This window comes from Cupressus sempervirens, chromosome 10, assembly GCF_028749045.1.
Source record: "Cupressus sempervirens isolate cs-2001-9-10 chromosome 10, ASM2874904v1, whole genome shotgun sequence".
Classification (NCBI taxonomy): domain Eukaryota; kingdom Viridiplantae; phylum Streptophyta; class Pinopsida; order Cupressales; family Cupressaceae; genus Cupressus; species Cupressus sempervirens.
In genome coordinates, this window is record NC_143127.1 from 347997573 (window position 1) to 348024920 (window position 27348).

A 27348-nucleotide genomic window follows, 5' to 3' on the forward strand; every position below is an offset into this window, starting at 1 on the left:
GCATGCAATTTATTTTAGAAGCATTTGATGCAAGTTAGAGAGTTGTACAAGGAGGCTTCATATATCTATTTTGTATTTTCCATGTCAACATTTACTTCTAAGTTTAATGCCAATTTTTTTGGTGTATTTTATTAGCACTTGCCATATTGTGATGCTTGGACTTAATGTTTGTTTTCCTCCTACAATTGATACTATTGTCAATGACATGGTAAATCGTCATAGTTAGAAGTGCTTAAATAAAGATACAAGCATTAATGTGATTGTTTCATGGCCTTTGAAAGAGAAATTTTTTCCAATCACTTGTGTTAAATCCTTCTTGATGGTGGCTTTGGATAGGATGTGGTGGAAAATGATGACTTCTATTAACATAGGGTTTTGGTGTTCAAATTCAACGACAATCGACCTTCTCTTTTAAACCTTCACAATTGGGTGTTGGATTCTTGGAGGCCTCTTGTGGTGGGTAAGATTGAGCTCTTCTCCTATGTTAAATGTTTCTCCATTACCTTTTTTTTCTTCTTTTTGGTGCTCATGCAAGGTAGGAAATTATTGAGCACAACCTCTTTTGGAATTATGTGATTTTAATAGAGTGCACAAGAAAAATGATCAAATATTTAAAAAGGAAAATATAACATGATGAATTATCTAACCAAGTGGATTATTTCAAATATTTCAAAAAAAATTATTATAATATTCAAACCAAAAACTACAAATTCTACAACATGGACTATATTTCTCTATATTTTTGTTTTTTAGTAGACATATAGAAAATATGCTTGGCATCTTGAAGAAGTTTCCAATTAAAAAAATGACAATAAAAACTTTATGTTTTTGAGTTATTTTTAATGTAATGGATCACACATATTTCATCCAACACACTTCCCATATAAAAAAACTCCAAACATGTAGCTATGTGGAATTTCTCCCAAATTATCCTTTTAAGGTGAAATAGAACATAAATTAATTTTCATATAGGGGATAGGACCCAATAGTTTCTCACCCTAACTTCATGCTTCTCAAAATCCCATGTGGAAATTTCAAATCAATCTCATTTTTTGATAGTAGCTTACTTGGGAAGTCCCCTACTTATAACTAAGGTTTTAGAGCCACATCATCAAATATGATGCCACATTAGCATGCTTTTTGTCAAAGTGTCCAAAACAGCCCAAAAAAAAAGTGAGACCAATCATAGTGCATTGGAGACCCCCATACTTGTGCAGCTGATGTGGCATCACACTATTAGTTATTTTTTGGGAAAAGGGACACTTTTCATTCACTTATGGGTAATCATCATTAACAAGAACAACTTTAAAGTCACATCCTGTCATGCCCAAAAACACCAACAAGTTATGTTTTAATATTTAAAAGTGATAAAAGCATTAAATGTAATAAACAAGTATTCAAATAAATTCACTAAACTTCCTCTTGCACATGTATAATTATAAAATTTAAACACAACTATATATCAACATGTTATCTGATTAATCTAATTTAAACGAATGTGATTACCAATCATAAAAATGTGCAGTAAGGTAACACCATCACATTTGATTTTTAAATTACATAAGTAACATTGAAAACAAAGCTATAAGACTCAATGCAAGCATATTTCTCAATCTCATTTTTCTATAAAACTACCTGGTTCAAGGCTCCGTCTGGAAAGAACCAGTAAGAAAACCCGACTTCATTGCCACTTCAACAAAGGTTTAAAATACATTCTACATAGGATTCTAATCCTAAACGTAATTGAATTTGAACAATCAATATACATTTCCATCATGGCCCTTAACAAGGGTTCCATATCAATTTTTGCAACACATTTCTAAGAACCGTGGAGAGAACAAAATCTAATTAGGTGACAACAAGCATGACCAAGAAACAAATCAAACATGCATATTCATACAAGGTTTTCACAATAGGATTCAAAATGAATTAACACTAGGGAAAAGTGGATTTTTCCAACAGGAGATGTCAGACACAACACCAAACCAGGTGCCTAATCGAGGCTATAAATCAAGAACTTCCGTTCTTCCATTCTTACATGCCAAAACTCATGCGTGGTTTGTGCTGATAGGTAGGGGCCCATAACACCCTACCCTCTCTTCCTCTTCTCATCCTGAGAAGAGACTCTACACTATTGGAGTCCAACTAAAAGGACCTTTCCCGAAATTGGCCACTTCTGCCCTCTCCAAGGGTGAGTAATGCCAAAAAACCCATACAAGAGAGCTTCAAATTTTCAAACATAAACATGAAAGGAAAACATTCAAAATAACATGGTTTTCAAATCTTCCCAACATACCCACAAACATACAAGCATTCAATCAACAACTAGGTATCATAAGCATGAAACAAGAATGAAATTTGAACAAGGGAGATGAGAATTCCTACCTGCACAAAGAGGTAATGGCAAATGAACAAGTTTGAGTAGAGCTTTTCCCTTCCCTCCTTCAATCTTCTAAGACTCTTCTCTAAATGTAGAGATTGGGTAACAACCTCTACTACTCCAAGAAGGGCCTCTGAATGAGCCTCAAACTCAACCACCAAAAAGAGCAATAACTACTCCCACCCACCTACTCATCTAGAAGTTCCTAACTCAACCCATACTATGGTTAACCACTAAGTGGAGTTGAGGTGATGCAACTCATGGTAGCCATAGTCAATTTTCGCACAAAGGCAAAAAGAGACTTTTTTAGTGACCTCAAAAGTAAAAAAAAAGTGGCTTAGGGGTTGGAAAAGACCCCCAACCCATACCCATACCCCTTGGGTATAAATATTTCATGATTTAAAGTCTTAAGAATAGGTTTAGAGCCAAACAAAAGCTAGGAAAAATAATTAGGACAAACTAACAACTCTTAAAAGTAGATAAAGCACTAATCTAGATTAAGGATGACTAAACTTGATTAAGAACCAAATTAGCAAACTAACACTAACTAAATCTGACTTAGGCCCAAAGGTTACACAATTAACCCTAACTAGCACGTTGAAGAGCATAAACAATTTACGAGTGTCAAGCGACACTAAAAGAACACAGTTACGAACATTAACATTTACTGATCACATAAGGATACATACATACATCTCAATTTAATTACAAATAACAAGGTTTCCAAAATTAGCACATAGGGATCAGTTTTGTTCCTTCGTCAATTTTCTTGGCTAAAATATCTGCACACTCATTGCACACATTAGTAGTCTCGTAAAATCACATGTACATCTGTATAGATGAATCAGAAATTCACATAAATTGAAACATACATCAATCAGGGTTTCTTTCATCCTATTTATATCATTAATCATAAAGATTCCAAAATCAATGTGCTATTTTACATTTTACTTAATTCATCAACATACATATACATAAAACCTTAAATGACGAATATCAAATATCTGAAAGTAACATCACACAACATGAGATAATAAAATATGTTCAAGCATCAAATAATGTCTCAACATCTCAAGTCATGAGTATCTAAATAATAGTAATGTATCACTATGCTACGATGGATCAAAGTGAACTCAGAACATAATGCTTCAATTACTTAACTATTTAATTCATTTCTACTCACATTTAATCATCAAAAATTACATCATCAATATGACATATAACTTATTCATTAATTCAGATTAAATACGAGAATAATCATTGTTAGGCATGCATATACCTAAACATCATAACATCACCAATAGTGAATATTGAACTAGCTAAATGCATAGAATCCTAATCATTGAGGTAACAAAATCAATAACATCATCATTAAGTGAAACACCTTGCATTATTGTTAGTGAAAATTAATATTTTAAACAGTCGAGACAACATAGTCGTTCTCTAATCTTTAAGTATTAAAGCATGGATGTATCTGTTGTTCTCAATTTTCATTAGGACATTCACAATATAAGCATTACTTCACACCTGTTCAACTCTCCTACAACAAATTTAATAGAGAAATGCATATTTAATAAATACGTGCGAGGAGGGACCTCACACATCCATTGGTATAATCTTGTCAAAAATGTTGGATACTAAATCAACAAGTGTGGGTATTAAGTTAACAACTAATCTCACAACTATTGGAACACACTCAAGTACTGGGTCCTCTCCCCTATACTTTAAATTCAAAGGTGAGATTAATATTTTTTCTATAAGATTATAATTAAACTTTTTTCTAATAACAATAAAATAAATGAGCACTTACTTATCTTTGACTAACAATCTTCTTGAAGTTGGTCTTTTTTTATATAAGCAAAAAGTTTAAATATTATAATATTGAAACCAAACACTATGAAACCTACAACATGGACTAATATTTCTCTATATATTTGTTTAGTAGTAAACATATAGAAAAGATGTTTGGCATCTTGATGAAGTGTCAAATTAAAAAAAAGATAATCAAAATTTTACATTTTTGAATCTTTTGAATGTAATGGATCATTCACATTTAATCTAGCACACTTCCTATATAAAGAACTCCAAACTTATAGCTATGTAGAATTTCACCCTAATTTTCTATTTTAGGTGAAATAGAACATAAACTAATTCTCATGGATACTTTAAATTCAAATGCAAAATTATTTTTTCTCTAGAAGATAACAAATTTTTTTGTTTTTGTAAACATAAAATAAATGAGCATTTACTTATCTTGAACTAGCAATCTTCCTGAGACAGAGCACCGTTGGTCTTTCTTTATATAAGTAGGAGAACCAGGAAAAGAGTATGGCCACATCATTTGTTCACTAAGCCTCTACAAATGTACACAATATAAGCAAGTAAAAACATCACTATTGTTTTAAAACTACGATGTAAGAACTAGCTAATCACGATATCAATAATGATAATGAAAATATATTTTATTATTTTTTAAATTCAAATCATGTACCATTTTATTGGCTTCATTCCAAAGTGTAGATGAGTTATTTTGTTGTGGATTTGCATTTAAGTGCACTTTAAATGGTCCAAAAACCTTACACCAAGATTCTCCATTATGAAATTCACAAAAACTATTCCCCATATAATGAGCGCTATGTAACATCTACCAAGTAATCATACAAATATTATATTTGTTATACAACTAAATACCTTGAATATGTTAATCCAATGTTCAATTAATTTAAAAACATATATAGTGTTTAGCCAAACAATTTTTTTTAAAAAATTACTTGAACAATCCAATCCACAAGTGCACACTTTTTATCACACAAAATCCAACTATTGAGGTTTCTAAAATATTTAAAAGAGTCTATCTAAATATATTTGAAATGAAATATTTAAACAAAATTTAAATTAGAGATACTAGATTTCCACAATCCATTATAATTATTATCATAAATTTTTGGATTTGATTGTGTATGTCTTTTTTAGTATCAATGTATCAGATCACAATGTGTGATCCATCATTAGGATAGACGTTAGCAAGAGATGTAAATCGTAATTATGGATCATAGAGTGTAATTTGAAATATTGATGATAAGAAAAACATACACAATTGAATCGAGAAGTTTATGATAATAATAATTTTTCAATTATAAGGTTGTCAGAATGAAATTTATATTTTCATCTCAATTTTCATTTAATTTTGGGTTTATTTTGACAAAATAATTTAAAATAATTACATAATGAAAAACATTATATTCTCATATGAAGTTCAAATTTTCTCTAATATCTACTCTTCTCTATTTATCTTATATGCATTCTCATCCATTTAATCCTATCCAAATCCTATTTGCACTTATACTCATACTTACATTATTGGTCCATACTTTTGTACATATATTACTCACCTTGACACCTCATGCTCCATCTCCTTTATCAATATCACTAATCATTGAATTTGAAATCATTTATTTCCTAATTTTTATATTTACCTCCACTTGTCCCTAGTAACCATTGAGAATAGACTTGGTACTTCAATTTAAATGACCACTCACTACAACTATTGGTATTTAAAGTTATTCATTTGTGTATTTAAGAATAGTAAAGAATAAAAAAACACTAAAAAGAAACATCCACTTTCTGGGCATACACTGTAGAAATGTTTGTTGTTATTTAATTGTTACCCAAAATTATAAGGATTTTAAAATGAAGAACTTGATTCACACAATTTAGTGACTTTCCGTAAATTATTTTATAAATTTTTTAACTCTTACACATGATTAGATAATATCACATTAGACTAGGACACACTACTCTATAAGTCACTATATCATAATTATTGAAAGATCTGAGAAAAATAGTTACAAATATCATTCATGGCATATACAATCATCTCCATTCATTAAGCTCAATATCTACCCATTACCCTATATAATCTAAACATGTACAATCCTTTGATTGAGTCATCATGTATATATTTTATGCATATTTATACAATTAACACATGGTTAACCCTATCTTAACTCGATTGTGTTCATTTTTTCTTCATATGTTTTCAACACATCAACCACATGCTCATTACATCCATTAAATGACAAAAAATTGACATCTACTAAAACTCTATTCCCATGAAGAGCTACACCATAGACATATATTGGACCCTTATTAGAGGTCTAACTAGATAGTTGTATTAATTATTTTTATGTACGAGGTATGAAATGAAAAACCATACCATTAACATAGTTGAGTACACAATCCTCTACAAATCTTGCTTAATGTAGTACAAGTTTCAACCCATCCCCCCCCCCCCCCCCCCCCATCATTTTTGAATCTCTACAAAAAATTCTTCATAATTTGTGCAAGTTGCAAACTAAGTGATAGATCTTATCCTATAATGCTCCTTATGTTTTATCAAAATATCTTAACTTTAGATCAGATTGAAAACTAAAATTACTTGAAATATCTTCTTTAAAATAATAATGTACACATTTAATCCTTTTCATTGAGAAAAAATAATAGATTGGTATATTCGTCAAACACTTTTGTAATATTTAATGTACACAATGCTAACTAATTATAACTCCAATTCCTCATAGTTTATCAACTATAAGGGTTGTTATCTACATTCTATAATTTGGTAATAGAACCATCAATGCCATCTAGATATGTTAGAAAATATAAATAATTAATGATTAGGTTACAATATGTATTGTAACCATATAGCCTAGGTATTGTGTTTGCACAAGGCTCTCTAAAGTAAAAGTAAAAGAGTTTTAAATTGAAAGATATAATATACACATTGATCCCTATGTTAAGCTCAAAGCTATATGCATAGCCTTTTGAAAACACTATAACCTTAATGATATATAGATCCAATAATAAGTTATAACCTCATAGTCAAATTATTAAAAGGCTTTAATAAGAAATGTTGGTATTATTATCTTTAAATAAATATAATAATATCTATAGATTATACCCTCTTAAAATTAACAATGAATCTAAGATAACATTCTATAGTTTTTTTTTATACATTGGAGAAGTGTGAATGGTAGAAGTTTTGAGTGAGAGTTTGGCTGTACAGATTGACAATGAAATTGTAGGGCATGTGGATTGAGATATTGGTAATGGAAATATTGGGAATGATTCTTTGGACAAATTCCAGGAGTAGGAAGAAGACAAAGTTTTTCTAGGTTTTGGTTCAAGATGACATGGGGATATTGACTTTTTTTAGTTTTATCCTCTGTCGTCTATCCTAGCTCCTCAAAGGCACCCACTCAAGAATATCATAAAGGGGGCCCCTTTCTCTTTTTTTTTTCAGAATACATAGGATTCGCATGATGGTAAGAAAAAGAAGGATACATATGAAGTTTGACAATGAAAGTGGTCTTCTCTCTTTGGGGAAATACTAGTAAGTAAGTCAACCTTTCTCCCTATTATTTCAAAATCATGTTGCAAAAAAGGTGAGTTCCAAATTTTTGTTCTAGACCTAATAGTTGATTTTTCTTTTTCTTCTATGGATTTAATCCTAGTTGGGAAATTTATGGGGGTCTGACCCAGTATTGAATCCTTCAGAAATATGGTTAATTGGAAATGCACCCTTCAGGGTTAGGTTGACATTGCTATAATGTCTAAAGTTTTTTCTCCATTTTATTTACATGTAAGGATGATTTGAATATGGTTTAATGTGGTGGAACATGGTTATTTGGCAAAATTTCCTTAATGATAAAAAAGGACAACCTAATATGGACCTTTTAGATGCGCTCTTTCTCACTACCCTTGTGTGGGTAAGACTTTCAGGACTCCCTTTGGTGTTCTGACAGGAAGATATTTTAAAAGGGATAGCTAGATCCTTTGGAAATATAGTTTCTATTGATAATATGACTTCATCTAGATTTAAAATTATGTTTTCTAGGATCTATGTTAAGGGCATGTGTCTGAAGGATCTACTTCAAAAGGAGGAGATTAAGTCAAAATTAGGAAAATGGGCAGAAGAGATTGTTTTTGAAGATCTACCTAATGCTTGTTTTATTTGTAAGAAGATGGGTCATTGGGCAAAAAATCATCCATTGAAACTAAAAACCAAGAAAGAGGTGGTGACTATGGAAAAGAAGGCTCCAAAAAAGGTATGGAAACCTAAAGTAATAACATTACTCTTTACCTCAAGGAAAAAAAATAGAAGAAAACCTTAGCAATCAAGGTAAAGATGATAAGAGAGGGATGCAAGATGATGAAGGAAGTAATACAATGGATGAAGAGGAAAATATTTTATCCTCCCCATAGGAAAGTGAGGAAATAGAAAGGATACATAACTAGATGGTTATTTATTAGAATAATGATGAGGATTTAGAAAATGTGGATGGGCAAGGGGAGTTTGAGGAAGGAAAAATCCAAGAGTAAGGGAAAGTAGATATAGAAGGTATTTTGAATAACTATGTGGAGGAATCAATGGATGGAGGAAATTTCTCTCTATCCAAACCTCTATTTGAAGTGATTTCCTCAACTATTCTTGCCTAGTTCTCCTAACCATATAGAGCATAAAGCTTGTAAGGAAGAATCAAAATAGAAGACGAGACAAATAAATAAGGCTAAAACAAAAATGACATCAATTGTCTTATCATCAGGAGTAGCTATTCAAAGAAGTAAATTGGAGATAGTGTCACCAAAATTAAAGTTGGATGTTGGAACCCTTGGAAAAATAGGTAGAAAGACTATAAAAAAAAGAGAGAAATAAAAATCATGTAGAATATAGTAGATGGAAAGCAAGCTAATATTCTGGACTTTAAACCTAAAAAGTAATGAAGTTTATATCCTAGAATGCAAGGGGGATGAATAACGTCCATAAATTATATGTAGTTAGAAACTTTGTCGAGGATCCAAAACTTGATATCATGGTGATCTAGGAAACAAAAAATGGAGAAAGGAAAAGTTGAAAGTTTAAAATCTTTTAATAACTATGGTCTTCTGGCTAGTAGTTCTCAAGGAGCCTCAGCAGGAAACTTGGTCATGTGGAAAACCTTAAAGTTCTTTGGAACTCTAATGGATGCTAACAAGAACTTTACTGTGGTTAAGATCTAGAATTTATCTCTAGGAACCTATTGGTATTTGGTTAATATATATGGTCCTAATAATAAAAATACAAGAAAAAAGTTTTGGGACACTGTACCTAAGCTTAAGAGTTTAGATTATAAATGTAGATGGGTTTTGCTTGGGGATTTTAATGTTCCTCTCTATGAACATGAAAAAATGAGGTCATCCAAGCCAATTGGAAGGAAGATTTGATCTAATGGATTTCATTAATAAAAATGGATTAATGGATATGGATCAATAAAAGAATTGGAGATGATTGTATTCAAGCTCATTTGGATGGAGTCCTTATATCTCTAGATTGGACAAACAATTTTGTTTGTGCCCTTTCTTCTATTTAGAAGATTGCTTCTGACCACTTCCTACTTCTTTTCAAAGCTAAGCCTATTCAAGTAAGGAATAATTTGCATGTTCAAGAAAATGTGGATACAACATCCAAACTTTATCTCTATTTTGAAAACTTGGTGGAATATCAAAATTGATGCTTCAACTCTTTTCTATGTTGCTAATAAAATTAAGAATGTGAAAAAAAAGGTTAAAGAGTGGAACAAGAGTTATTTTGGTGATATCTTTGATACTAAATCTAATTTGAAAGTGGAGCTAAAAATTATCCAAGATATAATTTAGTTTGATGGTTCCTCAAAGGAGTTTTTAAAGGAAGAGAATGAAAAGCTGACAAATTACCATGATATTATTTCTAAAGAAGAAACCTTGTGGAGGTAGAGATCAAGGTCTATCTAGCTCAAAGAAGGTGATTGAAATACATAAATTTTTCATCTTACTACTATGAAACATGGGGCTAAGAATCAAATTTCTATCCTTACTAGGGGAAGGGATAAAATCACTAATGAAAATGAAATTACAAGAATGATGGTTTCCTATTTCTCATCCCTCCTCTCTATTGACCCAAATGTTGATGACTCTAGATAAATGGAGCTCCTTGAAACTATTCCTTAGGTTATTACTAATGAGCTTAACAAAATGATGATAGCTAGTCCTTCTGGGATGAAATTTATAAAGCTTTTTATTCCTTTGAAGGAGATAAATCCCCTGGTTTGGATGGTTTTCCAATGTTTTTCTTCCATAAACTTTGGGAAGTTGTTGGTAAAGATGTTTGTGATGAAGTGAACTAATTATTTGGCACTAAAAGAATGGTAAAGGAGATCAATTCTACTTTTCTTTTTCTAATTCCAAATAAGCAAGGTGTTAATTCTACTAAATATTTTAGGACTATTAGCCTATGTAATTCAATCTACAGAATTATTTCTAAATTTTTGACCCTACATTTGTTGACTGTCCTTCCTAATTTGATTTTTGACTAACATAATGGTTTCATTCTTGGAAGGAAATTTTAGAATTATATTATTGTTGTTCATGAAAATATTCATTCTTTATCTTTGTCTAACTCTCAGGGTTTTTTGATGAAGGTGGACATAGTGAAAGACTAAGATTCTAGAGTTGACTAAAGTTTTTTCCAAAATGTTTTACTGACCTTTGGTTTTAGTGAACAATGCCTTAAGATTATAATGCAGCTTGATACTACCTCTTCTTTGGCTATCTTAGTTAATGGGAGATCTTCTAAATTTTTCAAACCCTCAAGGGGATTCAGACAAGGTGATCCTATATCTCCTATTCTTTTCACTATTATGGTTGATTGTCTTGATAGGTATATATGTAGGCTTGTTTTGAAATGGGAAATTCAAGTTGTGAGGTGAACTTCCCAACCTCTACTATGTTCTCATGAAAAATATATGGACTATTTTCATAGGTAAAGATGATGTTAGGGAGGCAAGGAGTCTTAAAAAGGCTTTAACTTATATTCTACAATCATAGGGAAATTGGTGAACTAGGATAAGAGTTCTCTATTTTTATTAACACTCTTGTTCATAGGCAACAAAAATTTGCAAACATTTTGGGTTGTACTATAGAATCCTTTCCTAGTACTTACCTTGGTCTCACATTGGGGTTTTGTCCTTTTGAATCTTTTTGGGAGGCTCTAGTGGAGAAATTCACTAAGAAATTAGCTGTATGGAAAGGAAATATGCTGAGTCGGGTAGGAAAAGTGACTTTACTAAAGGCTTTTCTTTAAAGTTTCACTACTTATGCTCTGAGCCTTTTCAAAATTCTAGATAAATTTGTAGATGCTATTGATAAAATTTAGAGAAATTTTTTACAGTCAGGTACTGAAGAAAGAAAGAGAGTGGCTCTAATAGCCTAGGAAAAGGTTTCTAAACTTAAGATGGATGGTTGTTTGAGTATCATATCAATTAGAAGTATGAATAAAGCCCTTCTGGCTAAACAAGAATGGAGAGTGTACCAAGATGATAAAGAATGTAGTTCTAGTATTTGGAAATATAAGTATCTTTATAATGTTCCATCGATATCTAACTTTATGTACTACCCAAATATCTCTAATTCCTCTACCATTTGGGGTATAGTTCAAGGTACTAAACATATTCTAAATAAAGGTTGTAAGTGTAAAGTTATGGATGGAAGAAAAGTTTAGGTTTTGGGAAGATGTGTGGTTATTGGATCATCCATTGTTGAATGACTTTAATGATAACACTTGTATAAAAAGATGTAAACATGTTTTTGGATTTTTTGTGGGTAATTACTGGAGAAATAATGGTTGGGTGAATATTGCTGAGATTTGCCACAATTTTAATAGTATTCAAATTTCTCTCAACTCATGTAATCTTTATCCTGACATGGAGGATACCATGGATTGGGGGATAGAATCTAGTGGAAATTTCAAGGTATCTTCTGTGTTTTGATTTGATGTAAAGGAAAATCAAGGGTTTATTCCTAAAATTAATATTTTCTTCTGGACTACCCTTCAAAATAAAATTTTAACTCTAGATAATCTCCAAAAAAGGGTATTTATATAGTGAATAGATGCGGTTTATGTAAGATAGAAATTGAAGATATTAACCATCTTTTCATCAATTGTATTTCAACCAGAATGTTTGGGGCTCCTTCCTCTAGTATTGGAATATATTGTGGGTTGATCCTAGTAATCTTGTTGAATATTTTCAAAATTGGAAATGTCTTGTCAAAAACTAACATTTGCTTCCTATGGAGTATTTCTCTTCCTCATCTATGTTGGGGTATCTAGAAAGAAAGGAACAACATAATTTTTAGAAACAAAGAAACTCCTGAGTTGGTGGTGGACCAAAACATTATTAGGGATATCAAAGAAAACTTTATATCTTAGAATAAAAAATTCATGATGTGAATATATGTAACCCTATGAAAATAACACGAAATGCAATGAAACACAATGAGCATAGAGAGGGTGTAACATGGAGCTACCCTCCTATGGGATGGTTGAAAGATAACTTTGATGGATTAGGTAAAGGGAATCTTTGAAGAGTTAGGTGTGGTGGAGCCCTAAGGGACCATTATAACAAAGTGGTGGATGTTGCTATCCCTATTGGTCATTTGACAAGCCATAAAGTAGAGGCTATTGTTGCTCTTTACACTATTAGAATGGCAGTGGAAACTGGATATAGAAAATTATGGTTGGAAGGGGATTCCTTAAATATAATTAATATATTGAATAATAAGAATATGGAAATGTTGAATATTGAAGAGAGAATTCTGGATATTAAAAATCTGATTAAGGAATTTTATAATGTTCTTATATCTCATAATTACTAAGAGGGAAATAAAGTGGCTAACTAGATTAATAATAAAGCAATGAATGTGGATGATAAGCTGATGTGGAGTGACAACCTTAGCAAGAAAAATGAGCTAATGGAGATCATTAATTATGACATAACTAATTCAGTTAAAGGAAAGATTATTTGATATTTTAAAGATCAATATGGCAAGTGGTGTCTTTATTATGGAGTATTATCATTTCTCAAGGAAGTACCTTTTCATTATTACGAATAGGACAGGGCATATATTTTGGGAAAAAAGGTTCTTTGAGTTCAAAGATATCTTTTCTTCTATGATTGTTACCATTTTTTGCAAAATTATTAGAGTTGGGTGCATTATGGGTGGGTAGCCAAGGAAGGAGGAGCCTTCTAGTTATAAAGAATGGAAATCTAAATGCATAGTGTTGGATGTACTCCAAAAGGGTAAGGTGACTACATATATTGAGAAGTTACATGACTTTAAACCCCACATAACTAATTACTTCTTCAAGAACTAGTCTACAAAGAGAGTTACTCTTCATGGGGTTACAATGTAATTGACAGAGGAGTTCATTGTTGAGAATAGTGGTCTTCCCATGGAGGGTTTGAAATTCAATAAAGAAACTAGCATATCAAATGTGGTGTTCAAGAGGTTTCCCAAAAATGAAGAAAAGGAAAAAATTCTTGTGAAGGATGGGGACTTCTATGACTTGGATTAGATTAAGGTAATATGGCAAGATGTTTCATCTTGTGTTTTTGAGTATTTTATTCTAGATATAAGATCAAAAAGGGTTCATAAATTCCATTTTGTGTTTTAAAATCATTTTCGGTATAATGATAGGTTTAACTTTCCCTTTTACTTGAAGTTTTCTTTGTTGAATAGCCTTATTGAGCTGTCATTATGCATGATGTTAAATGACAGGAATTCTTGCAAACTCCTCTATTGAAAAGCTAATCCAAGGATCAACTCCAAGGTTTTGAGAAATCTTGTGACCTAATGGAATCCGTTCAGTTGAAACTAAATGTGATTTTTCACAAGGAGGCATTTGCTGGTTCATTTTGATCTCGGATGAGATGAAGAATCTGCACTCAGCTTCAAAATAAAACATACAAAAAGAACTTTTTTTTTTTTTTTTTTTTGTATTTTTATGTTTTTTATGAATGCAATCTAACAATGCAACTAGTAAGAAATCCTATTCTAACAATGAGGTTAATAAAGCAAATAACAAGAACTTTAAAGAAAATAACATGAAATTGAAATCCTAATGGACATAAGCTATGGAAAACAACATGTCTGCAAGTTAAGCTTTCAAAGAAATTGTTGGGTAACCAATGAAAATAGGAGCAGCACTTCCTTGATTCCATTGATGCAATCATTGATGAGAAACTTAGTAATTGTAAGATATTTCACCCTTCATCAAATCGTAAGGCCATAAAAAGTGCTCTCATGTGAGATGAAAAGTTATGCAGGCAAAATTCGGTGATTTCTTCTCAAGCTAGATACATCAGTAGAATTTGTCAAAACTATAGCAAACACTAGAATTAATGAATCATACAACCAAAAACAAAGCAATAAAATTTTGGCTCAATCACAATTCCATGAGCATAAATCCACAAAAAAATGACACATTCAGGCAAGAATCACTATGCTCCAAATGTGAGCACCAAAAGCATAATTTTATTGCAAAATAATGGTGGCCCTAATTACATATTACAATGGAGTATTTATAAAAAATCATCTCCTCAATTTGTGTTGAGAGAGAGAGATATCTTCATGCAATAAAATGCTTTTAATTTAATAAAACCAATTAATTATATACAAACTAACAATCTAACTGGTGCTAAGCAGGACTCCATCCATTTTTTATTCATTAATTGGATGCATGAGCCTTTATGTGTTAAAGAAGAAAGAATTATGAGAGGATAAAGAATGAGAAAGCCTTCAGTGTAAGTGGAAGTGTTTGGAAGTGCTAAAAATGGAAGATGATCCTTCACTAGGCATCTGTCAAAGTTAAATTGCTGTCAAAACACATTTTTGATGCATGGAAAGCTCTATTTTTGGAATTGGTTGTTAATTGTCAGTGGAATGTCTAGAAATGTACACCTGTGGACCTACATAGCTGCAAAATTGCACACCTCAAAATGGTCCAAAATCTCCAAATTTTACTAAGTGTCAAAATTGAAATTCTAGCATCTGGGTTTTATTCCCCTTTATCCCAAAGCTATGTCTGGATGTTTGCCCTTGAATTTCACTATGATCTTAGTAATTTTAGCCACATACAATAAATCTAGAGCCTCATATTTATCTTTTACCTTTTTTCTATAATTTTCTACCTCAATTCAAGTCTCAGCAAAATCCCTGAGTTTGGTATCCAATTCTAATAAGGCTTCTTCTATTCTGAAAGCTTGCCAGAAGTCTTCATCATTAGAAAATTTCTCAAAAATCTTCTTAAAACTCTCCACTACTACCTCTATAAGAAAAAAATTCTCACATTCATCATCTTCAAAAATATCTAAACATGCATCACTATAATGCCTCTCTATTTCTAAAATTCTCTCTCAGGCTTGGTCCTTGATCTAGTGGATCTCCACATATAATGTTTCCTTTACTTTATTACTATCCACAATTTTCTTATCCAATCATCAATCAAATCTAATTCCTCCACTATATATACATCTACCAAAATCCTATACCTTTGCCACTTTATTGTTTGCAAAAATTTTAAGTCCTTACTCTAGGCCCTTACTTCATCTAGTTTGTTGAAATATTGCTTCAAAATCACCACCATTCTATTCACATTCTCTTGTGTATCATGTAGTAACTTTAGGTTCCCCTGGATTATCAAAATGTTCTTCTCTTCAAAAATTTCCGACCACTATTAAAAGGCTTTCAAAAATGGGTCTACATGCACAACTCCCCCTTCTCTGAGTATAGTGTTCAACGTCTCCTCGGGGTGTTCAGGATCTAGAGGACCAACAACTTTGGCTAGATATCCTCTTAGGATCTCATTTTTCCTTTGAAGTGTTCAGACTTCAAGCTCTTCCTATTCCATGTTCCTAAAAACTTCCTTTATCCCCATGGTTACCATTAATTTGGTTGTATCCCGTGTGGGCTTCCCAAGCATGACCTCTTTGATCTGATAATCTTGAGGACTGAGGCTTTCTGTATATATATCATTAGGAGGGATGACCACTTGTGTGTAAAGATCCCAATCCCATGTATTATTGACAAATGCCAATAGTCTTGCCTCATGTGCTAGGGATTTAGGTTTTTTCAAGATCTCAACCAACTCAAAAATATCCTCCTCATAAACACAAAATTGTGGCTTCATGCTCCTCATTATTTCTTTCTTGAGCTACTTAGCTACTTCCTTTCCCTTATCACTCCTCCTCAAAGTTACTTCTCTTTGTGATTTCTCTCCTTCTATGGAATCCATCTCTATAGACCTTGTATTTTGCACTTCAGTGTCTTGGGAGGTTGGTTGAGAATATTCTACCATTTGTCCCTCCTTTGACATTTCATCAATCACCATTTTTCATGGTTCCTCCTCTTGTGAAATTTCCTTCTGAATGCATTCTTCTTCTGAACTTTGGGGCAGAGGAGTAATCAAGCCTTTATCTACCACCGTGACTTGTGGTGGAGATGGGGGAGTAAGATCAGGACCCTGTGAATTTGGTAGCATCTACATCTAGTCTTCTTGTTGGGGTTCACCTGTAGGGGTATCCCTAATCTTATCCCCAACTAATTATGTTCCCATGGGCATAAAATCAAAATATGACATTTTGAATATGTCATCACCCTCTTCACTCTACTCATCCACCCATTGTTTTACTTCATCTTCCAAAGAAGAGACTTCCAACGGTTCCTCTGGGGTGGTTGGCGGTGTTATTATGAAACTTCTTTTCCTCTACTATTTTGTGGCTCTAGCTAGCTGGGTTCTTCCCTATAAAGGCACATATTCCTATTTATCTTCTTCTTCTTCCTCTTCTTCTCCATCGGGAATATTTTTGTGAATAGATGGGCAAGGAACCATTCTTTTATTCACCCTTTGCCTCTTCTTCATACAGATCTTAATCCTTTTATGTTTCATGGAGGTAAAAGGGGATGCTAGTTCTGCTTGTGGAGGAGGAATAGAGACCTATTGGATTTCACCCTCTTCAAACTAGCTGGGCACAAATGGAGGCAATTGATGGTGAGGTTGGTCTTGAGAAGCCCCAGTTTCCTATGACCCTTGCACATCTATTTCTTACTACTGAGGAGGTGCTTGTACTTAAGCTTCTTCTATTTCAGCCCTCTAAGGAGAATTCCTCTTTCTTTTCCCCTTTCCTTTTCTCTTTGGAGGATGATAGTATCCAAATGGGTAGTCAAGTTGGTATGCTATTTTTGGCCTAGTGGGAGATTGGGCCGCAAAGGTAAGAATTGTAACTTGCTTTCCTCTACCTTTCTCTGGGTGGGCTTGCACATGAAAAATCATGGTATTAGGTATTGGATCAAGTTGAAAGGGTTTCTTGATCCAATCCTTTGTCATTCTGATGACATTCCTCACCCAATGATTTATGTTAGTACCCTCCTCCCTATCAACCTCGGTGTTCATTATGGGCCTTTCCCCAATTTTGTTCTAGTTGAACAGAGGGTATAGTAGCTCCCCAAAATCTTTCTTCAATATCTCCTCTAGAATATGAACCTTTAGAGCCTTTTCTGCCAGGTACAAATTCATCCTACTATAGTCCCTAATACGGACATCATAGTCATTTGTTACATTCATCTAGTGGTCTTCAATGACCTCTTCATGTTGCCTCTTTTGTATAGTCTATGATAATTTTTGGCCCTTGATGCTAGCAGATATACCATGTATGAGGTCATATAAAACTTCTTATCCTTGATTGCCCCCAATTGTTTACACAAGTTCTCACTCAATGTTGTGGCCCAGTCAAGTGGCATCTTTGCCATCTTGATAGTCTCAATAAAGTTCACCATGAAAACATTCAGGTATCTAGCTACTGGTAGACCCATGACTCTACTCAGAAGAATGATAGAGTAGCCAACATCCTCCTTCATGTATCCCCTTGTCATATCCACTTTTCTTGTCATGTTTCCCAAAGGAGTCTTCTCAATGAGGTAAGATGATTGAATGATATTTGTTGCCTCTTTTAGGTGCTCTCTATAACACCTTTTTGTTGCCTCATAAGCGAGTATTATGAAATTATTTTTCCTTAGGAGATGAAAGACCCTTTCAATGTTATCAGGTCAGAGGTCCAATACAAATTCTCCTATTATGCTCTTAACCACTCTTTCCTCTGGAACAAAGTGTTGTGCTAGTGTCATGATCAACTCTAAGGATTGCACACATGTTAGGTGTGAAGCTACATTCACCAATCCTAATCGAATCAAAGTAGATACCAAGGCTGATCTCTCTATTGGTTTTTTGTAGATTCTTAGAAATTCCCCCAAGTTGGTGTGTCCCAAATTCGTATCCTTTATTTCTACATAGTCATCCTTAATCCTTGATTTGGATGGGACCCCTTGGAATTTGAAAACCATGGGCTTGGGTGCCATCTTCCCACCAGATGAGGATGCGATAATATCTGCTGAATGAAAATATGAAGATGTGATCAGTCAAGAATGGTTAGCATGAAATCAAGAAAACCTAAAATTAAAAGTACAAAAAAATCCAATTCTCTTTTTTAGTAAAAATTTTAAAAGTAAAAGGTGTGCACCTGTGCACTAGATCAAGTGCATAGGTGTGCACCTTATTTTTTGTGTTCTTGCAATGCATAAGGGTTTTTTGTTATGGGGGGGTTGGTTTATGTAGTGGGATGCATGGCAACATGTGTGCGATAGTGTGGTGCATGGTGACATGGTGCGTGGCAGCGTGGTGTGCGGCAGCAGGGTGATCATGTTTTGTTCATGCATCTTTTGAAGTGTATCTAGAGGGGGTGCATATTAGTGCCCCAAATTAGGTGTGTATCTATGCACCCCATTTTTTTGTGCTTGCAAATGGGTGGGAAGGTGGAAAATGTGCACCTGCTAGAGTGTGAACATGTGCACAGAGGAAACTGAGGTCATATGTGACAGAGAGGAGTTTGGAAATAGAGTGCAGAAGACAATAAAACAAAATGATGAGGATAAAAAGGTGTGGGTGAGTGTTTATATAGGCCCACCCCCTTTGGTGGTGTGCAAGTGTGAACCTATGAACTTGCGCATCACCGAAGGGTGATGTGGATTTGTGCACTAGGTCAAGTGCACATTTTTTTTTTAATTTTTAGATTTTTTAGATTTTTGACCTTTTTGATTTTTTTTTAACTCTTCAACATCGAGACGTGGACTTAGGGCCCTAGAATTGGCCTAAATCCAAAAAAGTAAGGGTCCCCATTTCCTAATTGAAATGGGGTGTATGTTGTGGAACCACAACAAGCCTCCAGGCCCATAGAAAGAAAGAGACTAGGCTTGTTCTCCATGAAGGTCTTATTTTGTTAATTGAAAATTATTGTAGAAAAATGCAGTGAATCTTTCACCTATAGTGGAAAAGAAGAGAAAATCTCTTGGGAAAGAGCCTCTTGACAAAATGAGTGCTAAATAAATTAAAAGTTATAATGTGTAAAATGAGGACGATTGTAGTGACATTAAGGGTAAAAGGAAGGAGGTTAAGGCTAATAATACTTGGAAGGTTAATGAAAGAGCTATGGATTCTATGAGAAGTGAAGAGGATGAGGAAAAAACATAAACTAGTAATCTCAGCTTCAACTTGGATGGGTATTCTAGTAACTGAGGAGTTTCTTTGGTTAAAGATGATGGGGGAAGTAACAATGAGGAGAAAATAGAAACTAAGTCACTTTTAGAACCCTTAGGCTAGAATGAGTATAGAAATATCATGGCTCAAAGTAAAGGTCCTATCTAGATTGATTTTAATGAGGTTAAGATCCTAGTGGACTCATAAAAGGAAAGGAATGTTGAGGATAACACCCTTGTGATTAAAGAGTAGAATGCAAACAAGGAGAACTAGCATGATAATATTTCTTAGGAGGGTTTAAACAAAGACAATTAGTTAAAGTTGTATGGTACCAAAGATGTGACTATTATTTTAAAGAAAAGGTGTGATGATGAGGCCAATGAAGAAAAAAATAACACAATGAAGTTGTCTATCCTCCATAAGGCTAAATTGAAAGTTGTCACCTATCTCTAGGTTGATTCTTGGCTCTATAATGAGATAATTATATTCAAAAAAAAATGTTAGAGCTCCAAAGTGAAATGGATGAAGAAAAAACTAAGATAATTCAGCTGGTGAATTAGGTGGGTAATATCCTTGAGAAGTTAAAGGACTATGAAATAGAATCATGCCAACTAGTTAAGGATAATGGTCAAAGGATGGACATGGTAACCTCGAGTTTGTGTGTAGCTGCTACGAGCATCAGTAAAAGAAGTAATGAGGAAATCATATCCATGTTGTAGTTAAGCTAATTTGGTGGCTCTAGTAAGATAACTAGGCGAAGTACAAAGAAAGTTGTTGCTGCACTAGGTTTAGCTATGGAGGATATCCTTCAAGGTACTATGGTGGTTGGTAAGGAATTAGCTAAGGTGAACAAAGAGCTAGCTTAGTTGCAAGCTCTAGTTTCTGGTTGGATTGTTGGTCCTAGTTTTCATGTTTCTATTTCATTTATAGCTTTTATTTATTTGATACTCTATTAGGTTCCAAGTCCTTGTAAAACTTTGTTTTCAACTTTTTTGGTTAATTTGTAGGTTTTGGGTCCTTATAAAACATGGTATTTTGGTGTGTTTGTGAATATTAGGCTCCAAGTCCTTGTAAAACCTTGGGAACTTTTATCATTCTATCTTTTTTCTAGTTGTAAGGGGTTTCGACCCCCCTTAAAACCAATTTTTACCATAATCTAAAACATGCTATAGTTTTTTAAAGACATACCCACACACAATACATATCTTATTATAATACTAAAATTTTAAATATATAATTATTTAATAAACTATTTTTCTTAAATATGCCATTTATAAAGGAGTCCTTTTCAATAAAACACTCATAGTATTGTAAAGATGACATTATTATTGCTAGATTTCCTTAGCACTACTCTTTACATATATTTATTTTTACTATTTCTCTTCAAATATCACTTAAATGTAATATAAAAATATTGTTTCCAATTCATATCAAAATAAATATTTTAACTAAATCTTTTCTTTACTCTCTAATTTCTAGATAAAGATTTTAAACACTTTTGATAATTATCAATATTGAATACAATACATCACATTTCCTTTGTAGAATAAATACATTCTAATATTTATATTTGAAAATGATACTATTTCTTAGATGCCACAATCTTTGTTATTAGTGATCAAATGTCACTTAAATAGAATATAAAAATATTATTTTCTATTCATATCAAAATAAACATTTTTCCTAAACTTTTTCTTTACTCTCTAATTTCTAGATAAAGATTTTGAACACTTTTAATAATTATCAATATTGAATACAATACATCACATTTCCTTTCTGGAATCAATACATTCTAATATTTATATTGGAAAATGATACTATTTCTTAGATGCCACAATCTTTGTTATTGGAGAAATACAATAAATAAATTTAAAACTAATATATTATAAAAATTAATATTGTATAGTTCTAATATAATCTATATAAATATTATATTTAATTACAAAAATTATTTTCTCACATACTAAAACACAAAAGAAATATTTTAAACATTTAGATGAGCTATAGTAAAACTATGTATATCAAAATCTAATAGAGAGTAAAATCAACAAAAATAACAATCTAATTTTTCTTATGCTCTAAGAGATATATTAACAATATAAACATTAATTGAATCTAAGGTTAAGCTACAATAAAACTATGTATATTAAATAGGGAGTAATCAAAAGAAATAACAATTTAATTTTTCATATGTTCTAAGAGATTTATAAGCATTAATTGAATTAAAGGTTTAAAAACTCACAACAAGACAAATGGGTCTAGAATGGATTGTCAATTCTTGTTTCGTGGGACCCTCATTTTGATACTCATGAGTTGGAAAAGGAACCCAAAAACCAACTGATGGATTTAAGCTAAACCACCCATGGACTCCATCATCCATTATATTTGAGGAATATTGGTATTTGCCATCCACCTACTTAGCCACCAAAGAAAATGATTTAAGATTATCTAATTGCATTACAAAAATCATAAAATAGATAATATAAATTTGATTCTTCTCCAAAAGAGCTTCTATAATGTAGTAGGTGATTTATTTCATTATTATTCTCTTTCATAATAAGGTCTATAATAATGTACATCTCAGTTTCATAAATCAATAAAAGATCACTATTCAATGATCATCATTATTCTTTTTGGTCAATGCACATACATTTTTAGATACAATAATATATAAGTTGCTTTTTATTTAATTTATTAACCATATTTTACATAAAAAGGATTACCATACTTTATTAACGATATATACTATATGATATGCCAAAAATTGTTATCTAGTGGATTAGTTTAATTCACCCCATAATCTAAGGACTAGAATGCATACATTTAAGTTCAACATATCTTATGTGATGGGGACACGACCCAACAACCAGAATAGACACAATAGAAAGGGGAAATTATATTAACTGAGAAAATAAGCTGGTACAAACAGTGCAGAGAAAATAAACTCAAAACATGCCCTACGGGCTTACAATAGCATAAATCTGGAGAATATTTCTCCTTTTAGCACCTCCTCTCCAGCTCCAATCCGAACTGCCTTTTACAATGCCAAACATCTCCTTAAATAGACCCCAGAGGGTTAAGGACTAGGAGTACATTCTAGAAAGTGCTAGTAGGCATCCACCGACAAAATAGAAGGTTCCAGAAGCTGCGTTAGAAGTCGGTGCAATTCTAGAAGAATCCAGAAACGGTAGCCAAACTTCCGGGAGGCATAACTTTTGAACCGTAACTCCGATTGACGAACCGTTTACATTTTCGGAAAGCTCTCGAAGTGCTCTATAGCCCTATGGACAAGCTTCACTCGTCCCCCATTTTTCGACCCTTTTCGAGGTCATTTAATGCCCCAAACCTGACTTTGAAGCATTCTTAGGGGGTCTCCAAAACTTGAAAAACTGCAATAACTTTCAAACCGTGGGGCCTTTTGACCTGATTCTTTTTCTGGAATGCTCTAAATCTCGATTACATTCATCTGGCCAAGTCACACCTTCTAGGTCACCAAAATGATGGTCAAATTGCATGCTCCTATTTTTTCGGGATTTTTAAATGCACTGCTATTTGAACTATGAGAGTTGGAACCTTTATTTGAGCCAAATGGGTATCCAAAAATGCAAAGACATAAAATAGAAACTAAGTCTAAGTACATTTTTTTTGGGTGACACAGGATTGCCCTTATACCTCTGGATGCTCCTGCATCAGACACCTAGGGTAGATTGAAAAGTGACCCTGTCACTTTATGGATGGTAGAGGAAATCCCAAATGGGAAACCTCAGCTGCTGAAATCCAAGTTGAGTCTTCGATCGGTCATCCTTTCCATTTGACCAAATACTCTTCATACTGCCTGTTTCTGGTACTCCTACCCACACGATGATCTAGAATGTCTTCTATCTCCTCCTTCTTAGAAGTAGGAATTGGACATGGCTCTAAAATCAGCTCCTCATCAGTACCATCATCATGATACTCCGTCAAATCTGCAATGTTGAAAATGGGAGAAATGTGAATACCATCTGGCAGCTCAACCTCATATGCATTTCCTGAGTTATGTTTCTTCAAAATTTTGCAGGGACCAAATTTCTTCATTTTCAGCTTGTTGTAAGTACCAACTGGAAATCTTTCTTTTCGTAAGTGCACCATGACTAGATCCCCTACTTGGAATTCCTTATGTCTTCTCCTTGCATCAGCCCTAGCTTTATACTCTTGATTCATCTTGATAATGTGTGCTTGAACCTCCTCATGTAGACGCTTGATGTGTTCAGCAAATTCCTCAGCTTCAGGACTTGTTCTCTCCCCTTGTTCTATCTTCCTCAATTCTGGTGTAGTCCTTGGGCTATTCCCATATACAATTTGAAATGGTGATTTTCTAGTACTCCTATTTACAGAGTTATTATAAGCAAACTTTTCCTGTGGTAGAATCAAATCCCATCCCTTGGGCTTATCCCCAACTAAACATCTCAGCAAATTGCCCAAACTTCTATTTACCACTTCTGTTTGGCCATCAGTCTGTGGGTGATGCGTGGAACTGAATTTCAAGTCTGTTCTCAACTTCTTCCACAATGTCCTCCAGAAATACCCCACAAATTTAGTATCTCGGTCATAAACTAAACTTCTTGGAAGACCATGTAGTCTTACCACCTCTTTGAAAAACAAGTCTGCAATATGGACAGCATCATGAGTTTTGTGGCATGGAATGAAATGTGCCATTTTGGAGAACCTATCAACCACCACGAATACTGAGTCATTACCCCTTTGGGTCCTTGGCAATCCAAGAACAAAATCCATACTTATGTCCTCCCATGGCCTTGATGGAACAGGCAATGGCTGATATAGGCCAGTATTTTGACTAAACCCCTTGGCCACTTGACAAACCTGGCAACTCTGTACAAACTTCTTCACATCCTGTGTAATTTGAGGCCAAAAATAATGTTCTCTAAGAATGGCAATGGTCTTATCCCAACCAAAATGTCCTGCCATCCCTCCACTGTGTTTCTCCTTAATCAGATTTTCCCTCATGGAACTCCTTGGAATGCACAATTGACTACCTTTGAACAACATGCCATCCTGAATCAAATAGTCTAACCACTTGGTTCTATCTATAGCAACAGATTCTTTACAAGCTTTCCATGCTTCAGCAAAATCAGGATCCTCAGGGTACAAATTCTTGAGTTCATCAAACCCAACTACTTCAACCTGCATTGTTGTAAGAAACAATTGTCTCCTACTTAATGCATCTGCAACCCTGTTAGATTTTCCACTTCTATGCTTTAACACAAATGTATAACTCTGCAAGAATTCTACCCACTTCATATGCCTCTGATTCAATTTACCTTGGCTATTTAGGTACTGTAATGCCTGATGATCAGTATACAAAACAAATTCCTTTGGCAATAAATAATGCCTCCATTTATTTAAGGCCTGAACTATTGCATAGAACTCTTGATCATAAACAGAATACTTCTTCTTTGCATCATTCAATTTTTCACTAAAATATGCAATAGGCTTACCTTCTTGGCTTAATACAGCCCCAATAGCGCTACCACTAGCATCACAATCCACCTGGAATACTTTTCTAAAATTTGGAAGTGCCAACACAGGCAGTTCAGTCACCTTCTTCTTTAGCGATTCAAAACTTCTCGCGGCTGCTGCAGTCCATTTGAACTCTTTTCTATCCCCTCTTATTGTATCAGTTAGATGTGCACATATGCCACTGAAATTCTTAATAAACTTTCTGTAAAAACTAACCAGACCATGAAATGATCTTACCTCAGTAGCAGACCTTGGAGTGGGCCATTCCAAGATGGCTTTTACCTTCTCTGGATCCATTTTGAGACCTTCAGGTTATATAACAAATCCCAAATAGACTAACTCCCTTTTTGCAAAGACACACTTCTTTAGATTAATTAACAGTTTCTCTTCCCTTAGCCTTTCAAGGACACTACGAATATGCAATAAATGTTCTTCCAAAGTCTTGCTGAAAATTAAAATATCATCCAAATAGACAATAACAAATTTTCCCAAGAACTTCTTAAGTACCTCATTCATGAGCCGCATGAAGGTGCTTGGGGCGTTCGTCAATCCAAAAGGCATGACTAACCACTCATAAAGACCCTCCTTGGTCTTGAAGGTTGTTTTCCACTCATCTCCTTCTCGAATCCGTATCTGATGATAGCCACTCTTCAGATCTATCTTTGTGAAGTACTCAGCTCCACTCAAGCAGTCCATAAGATCATCCATGCTTGGCAAAGGAAATCGGTACTTGATGGTTATCCTATTTATAGCTCGGGAATCTGTACACATCCTCCACTCTCCATCCTTTTTTGGTGCGAGTACTACAGGTACTGCACATGGACTTAGGCTCTCTCGAATCAAGCCCTTCCTCAACAGCTCCTAAACCTGTCTATTTAGCTCCTCTGTTTCAGTAGGAGTCATCCTGTGAGCAGCCTTGTTAGGCAAACTAGCTCCTGGAATCAGATCTATCTGATGACTGATTTGCCTTACTGGTGGCAATCCATCTGGAACATTATCAGAGATAATATCTCCAAATTCTCCTAGTAAATCTAAAACTTCCAATGGTATTTCACTACTACCTTCTTTATCTTTCCTAGGAATCAAAGCATAGCACATACGCTGATGTTTCATGCCATCTAAAAACTTCCTTCCATCAACAAGACAAATCCTAGCACTGCTACATACCTTTTCACCTTCCTTTTTCATGGGCTTCAATTTGTGGCGAACTCCATCCTTTGTCAAAGAGTATGTGTTTGCATGTCCATCATGTATTGCATGTCTATCAAACTACCATGGTCTACCCAACAATAGATGGCAAACATCCATCGAAATAACATCACAGAGAACTTCATCATGGTAACTCCCAATTTTGAATTTTACTAAACATTGTTCACTTACTAGGACCTTATGATCATCTTTTACCCAAGAAATCCGATAGGGCTGGGGATGTTTCTCCCTCTTGAGCTTCAGCTTAGAGACCATCTCTTCGGATACCAAGTTATCAGTGCTACCACCATCAATGATCACATCACAACATTTATCCTCACACTTGCATCTGGTACGGAACAAGCTCCTCCGTTGTCCTGGTTCATTTTCACCACTTAGTAGGACTCTTTCATTTACCAAGGTCTCTCCTCTTTCCACATCCTCTGAATGTGATGATTGTGCATCCTCATCCACATGAGCAACCCTAGCTTGGCCCTCAGCTCTCCTATTTGTCCTTCCTTGTCGTTGAGGGCATTCAAAGGCACGATGACCTTCTTCATTGCAATGGAAACAGGTACCACGAAAGCCTCCTCTTCCTTGCCCACGTCCTCTACCTCTTCCTCTTTGATTTCCAAGTCTTGATCACGGGAGCGGTTGAAACCCTCATTCCTCTGGTTCCTGCTAGTACCCTCATCTTCATTTTTCTTTTGAGTTTCATTGCGGCCTCCAGATGATCTACTGCTTCCCCTTCCTCCTTGACAGCGCCCTCTTTGTCTTCCTTCAAACCTTTTACTCAGCTTCTCTTCAACTCGTAGGGCAAACT